Source organism: Lactuca virosa, chromosome 8 (genome assembly GCF_052849685.1).
Source record: "Lactuca virosa cultivar CGN04683 chromosome 8, Lactuca_virosa_CGN04683_v6, whole genome shotgun sequence".
NCBI classification, from domain to species: domain Eukaryota; kingdom Viridiplantae; phylum Streptophyta; class Magnoliopsida; order Asterales; family Asteraceae; genus Lactuca; species Lactuca virosa.
Window position 1 is genome coordinate 356,902,376 of NC_136433.1, and position 12,498 is coordinate 356,914,873.

The following is a 12,498-nucleotide window of genomic DNA, read 5'->3' on the forward strand; positions in this document are numbered from 1 at the left end:
AACATACCAGGTAGATTACATTAAAATACTACAGGAGTATTTTAGGCACCATATAAATAACTTATGTGATAACTTAAAAGACCCTTACGGATAGGTCTATAATCTTACAGTGTATACTCCCAAGGTTATATATAATTGAGATTTTATAGACTTAGAATTTGTGATCTACGCTTCACTACCTGTTCCTTGTTTGGTTGTGGTTTTGGAGTAGGATCACTTATTCGAAGGTCTATTTAATCTTGAATTATATATACAACTTGTATACATTGTGCAATTATAGGAGGACTCTGTAAAGATCACCCCATAATGTTTCACTTAATCTCATAGATTCTTTAGTCACTTTCATTCTCGCACGACAAGCCCAGGTAGATGTAACCACTTACTCATAGTAGACAACAGAAGAGTCAGGAGGAAACGAGAGCCAGTTCATGAGGACCTTTCAAAGAAGGATCAACCGAAGTAACCAAAACGTCTTACACGTCACACTAATAAATAATAATCTTGTTAACCTAATGAGCGAGTGGAGACACCGCTCACCTTATATATTAGGATTATTTTCTTACATGCAGCCGGTAACAGTTATTCAGGAAACAAATATTCATTCGAGGATAGCGATTCCAAATTTATAAAGTTTATTAGGTATAAACTCAATTATGAGTTGTTTCCAGAACCCTGTGGAAGTCAGGACCCGATACACTCAGAACTAGGACAACCTTGTCTTTCAGCTTTCAGCTTATGTCTATTGCTTTAGACTTATTCCATATCATCTTTGTATTCTTTTAGCAAAGATGCCTCCTCGCATATTAAACAGACGCACTACTCCGATAACTCCAACTCCATCGCCGCAATTCGATCCTGCTGATCTCCAAGCAGCGATATCCTCCGCAATGGCAATTGCTCTAGCTCATTTCGGCGAAGGTGGTACCCTCGGATCTAGTAGTGGTATCCACCTAACCAACCCCAGAGTTACTCACGAACACCCAAGGGAGTGTTCGTATAAAGACTTCATAAACTGCAAACCCAATTCCTTCGATGGAAATGGTGGAGTCATCGCTCTGATGCGATGGTTTGAGAAAACAGATTCAGTCTTCGAAATTTGTTCGTGCCCTGATGGGAGCAAAGTGAAGTTTGCTACCTGCACCTTCGCTGACAGAGCCTTGACATGGTGGAACAGCCATGTTAAGTCACTGACCCTCTCAGTGGCTAACTTAATAGGTTGGGAGAACCTAAAAGAGTTAATGCTGGAAGAATACTGCCCCTTGGGCGAAGTTCAAAAGCTGGAACAAGAGCTGTGGGAGCTCACTATGGTCGGCTCAGACATAGTGGCCTACACCGACCGGTTCGGCGACCTAGCAGCTCTATGCCCCGGGATGGTTACCCCGGAGAGCAAGAAAATAGAAAGATACATCTGGGGTCTAACTGCCCCAATCCAAGGAGATGTATTGTCTTCTAACCCAGCCACCTTCGATAATGCCAAACGCCTGGCTCAGCGGCTCATCGACCATGGAGTCCGCCATGGTGTGGAAGTCCTTGTTCCCGAGCCATCGAGGGAAGAGGACTATGGACAGAAGTCGGGGAACGAGAGGAAGAAGAAGCGAACAACACAAGACACCCCGCAGGAGGAACAAACGAGTATTATGTACGCCGCCACAACACCTGCTACTCCAGCACCTGCCAGTCGATATGCTGGAACCCTCTCGAAGTGTGGAAGGTACACCTATCACCACACCGGAGTATGCTGAGAAATGCAGTGTCTGAACTGCCACAGAAAGGGACACACAGTCCGTTTTTGCAGGGCACCGACTCAACCGATCTCCCAAGTCCCCGGAGTTCAAGAAAACCAAGCCTGCTATGGCTGTGGTGAGACTGGACACTACCAGGAGGACTGCCCGATAACTAGGAACTCCGGAGCAGATGGACGAATTCTGATGATCACCGCAGGAGAATCGACCTCGGAGTCGCCATCGAGCAGCGGTACGTTTTTGATCTAGTAATTTCTTTGAAAATTAATTTATAATTATATAAGATTAAAACACGGGGATAACACTTAAAAGTAATTATAATAACTCACTTACTAAAATAAGTCACAATATTCAAGAGAACTAAAAGATCCGTTCTGAGAAGCTATGATGGCTTAGTATGTACATTAGGGTTGTGCATAGCTAAGATTTTGCAGACTTAGAGTGAATGATTCCGCCTTAATTCCTGTTCCTTGTTTGGTTGTTGATTTGAGGCAGAGTTACTCAGTCGACTGTCTTATTCATCTTAATTATTCATAACTTGTATATTCCAGGCGATCGTAGTGGTACCAAGGAGGATCATAGTTTAAAGTATCAATACCAGTTATCAAAGCACTTACGCGGTATGTACGCGCACATCACGGTAAGATATGTAGAAGTGTTAACAACAAGGGAAAACAGAAATCACTAGAACATTTACAAATAGTACATTTTCAAGCACACTAGGGAAGTACATCATCGTATAACAAACGTTTCTTTCAAATCGGCCAAAACTTTGTTCAGTGAAGAGTCCGTTACTATCATTCGTTATGAGTTGGCGTGGTCCTCACCATACTAAGTTCATATGTTCCTATCGCCTCGACCGTCAAGTTCACGAAACCTTCGTCATTCGTAACGACAGTCCGACCTAAAACTCAGTTTTTTCTTTCGTATTTTAAACCCCGAAGTACTCATGTAAAGGGTACTTTGTCCTCCGAAACCTTGTCGTCGCATGTTCAGCAGACCTTTCCAAAGTACCACTCGTCCAACAGACCGAGTTCGAGCACAGAGACTGAGGATGTATACAACCCACCTATCACTATTCAGTGTATAACGCGAGGGTAGTATATGATTATGATTACGCAGATATAGTATGTGTGTTTCCGCCCTATCTCCTGTTCCTTGTTTGGTTGTGGACCCGGGGCAGAGTCGCACATCCGACCGTCTAACTAATCCAAATTATATACGACTTGTATACATGAGGTAATGATAGATGGACCGAGTATGAATCCTATCATGAACTGTAGGGAAAGTTGTCGGGTCTACGAGTGGGTATTCTGCCAATCAGAGGAGCGCAACCCCATTAATACGGCTAAGAGAGCTAATTTCGGGACGAAATTTCATCTAACGGGGGGATGATGTGACAACCCAAAAAATTTTAAACTTTTGCCTTGTAAAGCTCTGCCAGTCAGCTCAGCTGAGTGTCAGACTCATTTCTGCTATCATTTATCCTCGTTTAGAGTCCGTTTAAAGGTTCAAATCTCAGTACATTCAAGCCTCGAGTATAGGAATGGAACGCGTACAATTCTGGCACCAAAATCGAGCCTTACACTCCAACCTCAGGAGTGTACGGCCGCACACATGGGTGTGCGGCCACACACCCCTCTCCTGGCAGTACACTCAAGTGTACAAAGGTAGAACTCAACCTCCTTTAATCCCTTTTCACCCTCCCAAGCCTAGAACTCGATTTTGCTCTCAACTACCATCCGATTTTCAACTTAGATCTTCGAGTTTGTAAGTGTTCTTCTCCCGATTTGTTGTTAATCTTCATAAAATAGTTACATCCTTTGATTTCATCCATTTGAAATCATATTTTGTATAGATCTTCAAATCTCACCAAGAACACCAAGAACACACACTTGTTCTTGGCAATTTTGGACCTTCTCGAGCTTCCGGATCGTAAGTACCCTTTCGTTAAGCTTAGATCTGTTGGTGCATGGAAATGCTCCACAAATAATGAGTGTTTATTAGGTTGTATTTTCCCTTTATTGTATTTATGGTGTAAATACTCTCCCGCCTATATAAAGGGAGAGTTGGTCATATCTTATTAGTTAGCTAGCTCATTTTACTTTTCTAAGAGATTACTTTTCTAACAATGTAATCTAGAGAGAGAGAGAAAGTTGGTGGGTTCTCCCACCCAGGGAGAGTTTCTCTCCCACCATGTTCTTCATGCAATATTATTATTATTCTCTCTTGTTCTTGGTCTCTTTTTATGAACTCATAATATGTTCTTCGTGTTCATACTTCCAAAAACATGATTAATCTCTAGATATCTTTCTTCAGCACTCACCGTTCGTTATAAAAATGGGTGTCTACAATTGGTATCAGAGCCGTACCTTGAAGATCTCACGATTATTTCAAGGGAACGACTCCCGTTCGGTGATTATCTTGTGATTTTTTCCGTGTTTCAGCAAGAAAAAATTTTCGGGTTTCTTACCGGAATTTTTTTTATGAAGTTCGTTCTTAGTTCTATTTTCTGGGTGATTCTATCTTAGTAAAATAAATTGTTGTTGCTGCTGCTCGTTCTATTTATTGCTGGAAGAAGATGTTCTTAAAAATTTATTATTTTTGCTGTTGAAGAAATGAACAAATTTGGTGAAGAAATTAATTTTGTGGTCTCCAAAAGGTTGAAGAAATTGTTCCGGGAGCTCTTTTTTTTTCTTGGATGAGAAGACACAAATTTAATGGGCTTATTTTCAAGAGAAGTGGATTTTATTTTTCCCTGCAACTTTTTCTTCACAAGAGGTATAAAGTTTCTATTCTTCTAACTTTTCCTACTATGAATCTAATGTTGAAGACCATTTGGACGTAAATTATGTATGTGAAAAGTATTTTGTCCTTTTTACTCTTTTGGGTAAAGAGTAATTCACTCATCTTTGCCTTCCCAAGCAAAAACCATGTGACATTATCCTTTTCCATCACCTTTTGTCCCCTAAAAACCCCCTGCACACTCCTCTTTTTGCCTTCCCAAGACCACATGTTGACTTAAAATGCTTTATAAAAAGATTCTCATATTAAAATATGAATAAATGGCCTTTGCGGTACCTTTTTTCATGAAAAAATAGCATTTTTCGTCACCTGTTCAGCCCTTTCCGGACCCCCGAACTGCAGCCAAAAACTGCCTACCGGAGTCCCCTTAGAAGCCTACCCGCAGCCCTTCTCAGCCCCTGATCCGAAGTCCCTACCCGCAGCCTCTTGGTCCGCAACCGAGAGACCGAACCCTATTCCTTACCTGCTGACCGCAGTTGCGGTACCTGCCTGCTGACCGAAGTCCTTCTTCTCGGACCGAGGTCCTCGCACCGCAGGCGCTCCACTGCAGTTCGGTTCGGACCGCAGGCGTCTTTCTCCATCTCGGACCGCAGCTCGCTTCCTCTTGCTTCCTCGCCTACCGCAGTCAGCCTAGCCACTTCGTCCACCGCACTCAACACCATCCATCCGCAGCCCACCATCCGCACCCAACCCTTCCCACCGCAACCACCTCCCATCCAAGCCACCCTCTCTCATCCGTAACCACCCTAGACCCGCAACCAACCTCCAACTTCGGATCTTCTCCTCTTCAGCCCCTCCTCAACTTCGAATCCCTCTCTTCAGCCCCCCTTCCTCCTTCTTCTTCCTTCAGCCCCTCCCCTCCTCCCTTTCCCTTCCTTTCCCTCCTTCTTCCTCGTTCCCCCCCACCTTTTTTCCTCCCCTCCCCTCCTTTCTCCTTCCTTTTTTTTAAACCCCTTTTTTTTAAACTTCATTATTTTTTTTATTCAGCCATTTTTATTATTATTATTATTATTTTAAATTATTTTTTTAACCACAATTTTTTTTTTATTTAGCCATTTATTTTTTTTAACACCAATTCTTTATTTTAGCCATTTTTTTTATTAAAACCAATTTTTTTATTACACCAATTATTTTTTTACACCAATTTTTGCCACAACCGAACCTTGGATTGTCACATTGGTTCATTTCATGCCGGTTATTATTATTGGAAGAATACTCCTACAGCAGTCAGACTTCATATTATTTTTGTGATGCTTGCACCGCAACGACGATTGATCAACAAAGTTGTTTCACATTTTTCACTTTATAGGATTTTATGACTTGTCGCTCTTGATTTTTGGTTGACAAATCATGTATCTTGAGCATGTGGACTTTATTCTCTATTGAAGACTACTTCAAGTGTTCCGGCACCGCAGTTTGGATATTTGGATATATTTTTGGCACGACAGATTATTCTCAGCATAGCTTCAACAACTATGTCACCCGCCTCCTCATGACCGCAAGAGTATCTCTTTTACTCTGTCTCGTTTCTTATCGAGACCCTTCATACATCTAGGGAGAGCTTCTCTTAGCTCTTGGTATCCGACACTCTCCATCCGATGATTTGTTGATTTTTGATATCCGGTCATTGGTTATCAAAAATAGGGAGAGAATATCATCCGGATTTGGTTATTATGATAGTTTGAGTTTGGATTTTTTAAGACTTCTGAAGACGATTATTTATTCAGTGATGCGATGTGGCACTTGTTTTTGCTCTTTATGGATCAAATTTTTGGCATTACTCGATGTTTTCCGATTCAAATTATTTATTATTCGGACTCTACCACAGGATGATTTTGTGTTCGCATCCGGTTCAGTTCTTATGGTTTCACGAGTTTGGATTTGTGATATGTTGAAGACGAAGATTATGTTGGCAATGTGACGTGGCACTTATTTTTGGTCCTTGGATCAAATTTTCGACATTGCTAGACCATGTTTTTAGACTCACATTATTTTTATCCGGACTTCATTTTATGGATGCTTCACATTTTTAGCAAGTTATTCTTTGAAGAATTTCGGTGTATTATGATTCGAGAACTCGAGATGTTTTTCATACTTTTGAAGCCAAAGTGTTTCTTTTATTGGATCTTCTACTTGCTCATGCTGACCTCCTTCTTCGGGTGATTATGACTGGTTTGAAGATTTGGATCTTATTTTTTCTGCTTCATTGGTTGTGCTTTGAAGCGGAAGACCTTCATTTCAGAGATTCATGACCAGTTTCAGACTGCACAGACACTTCAGAGTTTCAGAGACATTTCAGCAATTGGTTTCATTTTATTACCACACTTGCTAGTCTGATTACTGTATTATAACCTTGTATCACTTATTGGATCTCACATCATTTGTAAGAATTTAGGGAGATAATGTTGGTGCATGGAAATGCTCCACAAATAATGAGTGTTTATTAGGTTGTATTTTCCCTTTATTGTATTTATGGTGTAAATACTCTCCCTCCTATATAAAGGGAGAGTTGGTCATATCTTATTAGTTAGCTAGCTCATTTTACTTTTCTAAGAGATTACTTTTCTAACAATGTAATCTAGAGAGAGAGAGAGAAAGTTGGTGGGTTCTCCCACCCAGGGAGAGTTTCTCTCCCACCATGTTCTTCATGCAATATTATTATTATTCTCTCTTGTTCTTGGTCTCTTTTTGGTGAACTCATAATATGTTCTTCGTGTTCATACTTTCAAAAACACGATTAATCTCGAGATATCTTTCTTCCGCACTCACCGTTCGTTATAAAAATGGGTCTCTACAAGATCTTGTTAAGAACACTTGTTTAAGTCCTTAGAGCTGCCCAGAACTCATATTGGTATGGTGTGTGCGGCCGCACACCGAAGTGTGGCCGTACACCCCTTAAAAGACCCCAAAATGGCCTCCAAAATGCGTTTCTAGCTTTACCACTTGTTGAGCAATTTTCCCACAAACCTCCCCACCTTTGGATAACGTTTTTGTGCACTCTTTACCATGAGTGAGAGGCCGCACACTCCCTGGCCGCACACCCATTGCCGCACACCCATCAATATGGCGGTACACTTCCTTTAAGTGAATCACATGTGATTCCAACACTTGGACAAAGTGTTTCCTAGTCCCGTATGGTGTTTTCTTGCATTTGGTTTCTTCTAAACACTATATTTATGTCAATATATGTCATTATATGTCATTTAGGACTCGTTAAGTCTCGGGACTTCATTCGTGGAACTTCTCATCCTTACGCGCATATTCGTTTGAATCACCTACACAGGGTGAGTTCATACCCCGAAATCAATCTTTTAAACTATTTTAAATGCTTTTAAGGGGGGGAATAGAAGTTGAACACAATGTTAATTGTGTAATTATTTGATATAATTGTCTTTCAAAGATTGCTTATGTCCTTTATAAGTGATCAAAACATTTCAAAAACTCTTTTAAAAGTTATGTTACTTTTTAGTTTAACAAAACTCCTTTTTAAAGTACCAGCATAACATAGTAGAAAAATGAGTCCTTTCTATATAACAGTTCAAGTAAAATACTAATAAACTATAAGGGGTATAGTTTAGGGGTTCAGTTCATACTAGATACTAGAGCATACTATAAAGAGAAACAGGGAGGTAGAAACAATACACGATAACAAAGAGAACATAGTAAGATACTATAACAGAACGAACAAACTAAGATGCTATATCATGAGAACACTACATGATTTAATTATACCAATGAATCACTAACTCATTGTTATAAACAAAAGGTGATAGTAAAATTGGGTATACATGATCATATAACATTAATGTAAATTCTACACGGCCTAGCAATTTGTTTGCGGAAGTCGCGTTTGGTCCCCAAAATCTATTTTAGGGAGAGCGTATAGTATGGGTACTATTCCTCACATTATGACCTTAATAAAACAAACATGTTTTAAGGTAATCAGTACCACAGGATGTCAATTCAAAAGAAAATTGTGTAGTTATAATTTCCCGTTACTTTCAGTAAGTGACAGTTCCGCTTGAAAGTTAATGCAAACTATTTTCGATTCAATATAGTTATAAACTAGGGAAAACTTACATTTTACAACCGACACAGAACAGTCGAGTCTAGTACAATCAGTAGAAAGGGACCTCTAATGCTAACTTTATGATTCCTTAGTGTATGCATTCAGGGATATATATTAATCGGGTCGGACAAGTAGTAGGATGTGTGCTTTCCGCTTCATTTCCTGTGCCTTGTTTGGTTGTGGGCTTAGAGCAGATACACCCAGCCTACTATCTATTCGAGCTTAGCTATGTATATGTTCCGTATACATCAAGTAATCATAAGGGGTACCATGTATGGGTCAGGTCATAGGACACAAATTCAATGCACCGTTTTCTAGTACAAAACATACTTTTCAAATGAAGAACTTTTGGAATACAAAACTAGAAACTTAACCAGTAAAGAGTTTAATCTATTTTATTAAACCAGTCAAACTTAAAGGACCTTAGGTTGTTAATTCTATAATACCTTAGTTTATACAGCAGGGTTATATAATTAATATCCGATAGGTAGTTGGATGTGTGCTTTCCGCTTCAATCCCTGTTCCTTGTTTGGTTGTGGGCTTAGGACAGATTCGCACAACTAACCATCTGTTCGATATTAGATTATATATAACTAGTATAAACTAAGTGATTATAGAAGAAACTACTGTGGTTATCATTTTATTATAAGAAATAATGGTTTTCTTAAAGGTCTTTTCATCAAATATAAAGGAACTATTACAGTTAACCCCGTAAGTACAAATTGGATACGCCAGGGTTATATACAACAATGATCTAACAAACAATGGGATGTGTGCCTTCCGCCTCATTTCCTGTTCCTTGTTTGGTTGTGGACTTAGGGAAGATCCACACAACCGATTGTTTGTTTACTCTAAGTTTTATATAACTTGTATCCATTTAATACTCATAGAAAGGACTGTCGAGTCATTTTTACTTATCTTTCATCAAGGCAGGAAATATAGGATTTTCTGGAGGAACATGCAAACTTTTCTAAACAAAACTTACTACAACTTACTACAACTTTCTTACTACTCACTTACATCACTAAAATCTTATGAACTCACCAGCTTAAATGTTGATCTACGCTTTCAAAATAACTTGTATTCTCAGGAGACCAGTAGACAGGTTCGCGCACTGGGATTCAGAAGATGGAGCAGTATAGCTTCATGTCTTTTTGTTATTTGCTATGTATTATATATTATGTGAATCACATACTTTGTAAACACTTTCTTTCTAATGAAATGGTTGTTTATTACTTTGATTACTATGATACATGACTTGTGATACTAAACATGACGTCCTCCGCCCCATAACATTTCTGCCGTTCCGGTTTTGGGGTGTGACAGTGTAGTTGACTTCGTGTGTCTTCAGCTGTCTTGAGGCATATGCAATGACCTTACCTCATTCCATCAGAACACTGCCAGGCCCTTGGTCGGATGCATCGCAATAAACCACAACGTCTTCTATCCATTCGGGGAGGGATAATATCAGTGCGCTGCATAAGGCTCGTTTTAGCGTTTGGAATGCCTTTTCTTGTTTCTCTTCCCAGTCAATGGCCACGCCCTTCTGGGTCAATGTTGTAAGCGGTTTCGCAATCTGAGAGAAGTTCTGAATGAACCTGCGATAGTAGCCAGCGAGACATTGAAATTGACGAATTTCTGTAGGCGTCTTCGGTGCTGACCAGTTCTCAATGGCCTTTATTTTAGAAGGGTCCGCATGAATTCCCTCTTCGCTAACCACATGACCCAAGAATTTGACTCTTCGAATCCAAAATTCGCGTTTAGAGAACTTCGCATAAAGCTTCTCTGATCGCAGTGTTTCTAAGACCTGCCGTAGCTGTTGACTATGCTCCTCCTTACTACGAGAGTAGATGAGTATGTCATCGATGAATACAACGAAGAACTGATCCAAGTAAGGATGGCACACTCTATTCATTAAGTCCATGAATACCGCGTGCGCATTGGTCAATCTGAATGGCATCACTACAAATTTGTAGTGTCCATACCGACTTTGGATGGTTGTCTTCGGAACATCCTCCTCTAACACTCGTAACTGATGATACCCGGATCTCAGATCAATCTTTGAAAAGTAATTCTCCCCTTGCAGTTGGTCAAACAAGTCATCTATGCGAGGCAGAGGGTAACGATTCTTGACGGCCAGTTTGTTTTATTCTCTATAGTCGATGCACATACGGAACGATCCGTCCTTTTTCTTTACGAACCAGACTGGTGCTCCCCAGGGTGAGAAGCTTGGTCTAATAAATCCCTTGCTTAGGAATTCGTTAAGTTGAACGGATAGCTCCTGCATCTCAGGTGGTGCTAGACGATGGGGCGATTTGGCTACTGGGGTAGCCCCTGGAACTAAGTCGATTCTGAACTCAACTTCGATGCTGCGGAGGTAATCCTGGTAGTTCTTCTGGAAAGATGTCGGGAAAGTCACGTACTTCTGCGATGTTCTTTATGTCCTTCGTCTCTTGGCTGACATCGACAACATGAGCAAGGAATGCATGACATTCCTTTCGTAAGTACTTCTGGGAGATGATACGAAGGTTCGTGCCGGGTTTGTCGTCGTAGATAACTAGGGTTTCGTTAGTCGGTAGATTAAGACGAACGGCTTTTCTCATAACACATGATGTTAGCACGATGAGAACTCAACCAATCCATGCCGATAATGACGTCGAAACTTTTAATTGAGACCGGCATGAGGTCGATTAGAAATGAATGGCTATGTAGAGTTAGTGTACATCCTATGTATACACAACTAGTGCTCTTTGTTTTTCCGTTAGCCATTTCTACAGTGAACGGTTCTTTAAGTGCACGTGATTGTTGTTTAAGTAAGTGAGCAAATTACTGGTTCACGAAACTCCTCTCTTCTCCACTATCAAACAGTATGCATGCATATGAGTTATCGAGGAAAAACGTAGCAGTGACCAGTGTAGGGTCGGCTACTGCTTCCTCGTGGCCTATAGCCAAAAATCTTCCTACTCGGCCGGCATTCCCTGCCTTCGGGCAGTTCCTCTTGTAGTGGCCCACCTCGCCACACCCGTAGCAAGCCTGGCCCACACTAATGTCGGGGACCTGGGTGATTGGCCTTGCCGGAGCCTTGCAGAATCGGGCAGTGTGCCCTTTCCTGTTGCAGTTAGAGCACTGCATTTCCCGACAGGGTCCATTATGGTGGTAGCTGCATTTGTTGCACTTAGGCAAGCTTCCAGCATATTGCTTCATTGGCATAGTAGCAGTAGGTGTTATTGCAGCATGAACAACTACAACTTGTTGCTTTTTGGCAGCGTTCTGCGCCGCATTCTTCTTCTTGTTATCCCACAACTTCCGCTTGTTGTCAGCGGCTTTGGAGGGTTCTAGGATGGCCAGAGTTGTTGTTGTCGGGGTGCGGACTCCATGATCAATGAGCCGCTGTGCCAATCGCTTGACACTGTCGAAGGTAGTGGGGTTTGAAGCTAATACATTCCCCTGAAATGGAGGCACCAGCCCGCATATATACCTCTCTATCTTCTTTCCCTCAGTAGGGACCATTCCCGGACATAGTGCCACCAGATCACTGAATCTGGCAGTGTAGGACACTATGTTAGAGCCCTTCATGGTTAGGCTCCATAGTTCTTGTTCAAGTTTCTGAATCTCGCCCCTCGGGCAGTATTCCTCGATTATGAGCTCCTTTAGAGCTTCCCAGCCCATAACATTAGCCACTATTAGAGTTAGTGACTTGACATGGCTATTCCACCACGTCAGGGCTCTGTCCGCGAAGGTGCAGGCAGCAAATTTAACTTTGCTCCCTTCCGGACAGGAGCAGATCTCGAAGATCGACTCCGTTTTCTCGAACCATTGCGAGAGGGCAATGATTCCGCCAGTCCCATTGAAGGTCCTGAGTTTGCAGTTGGTGAAGTCCTT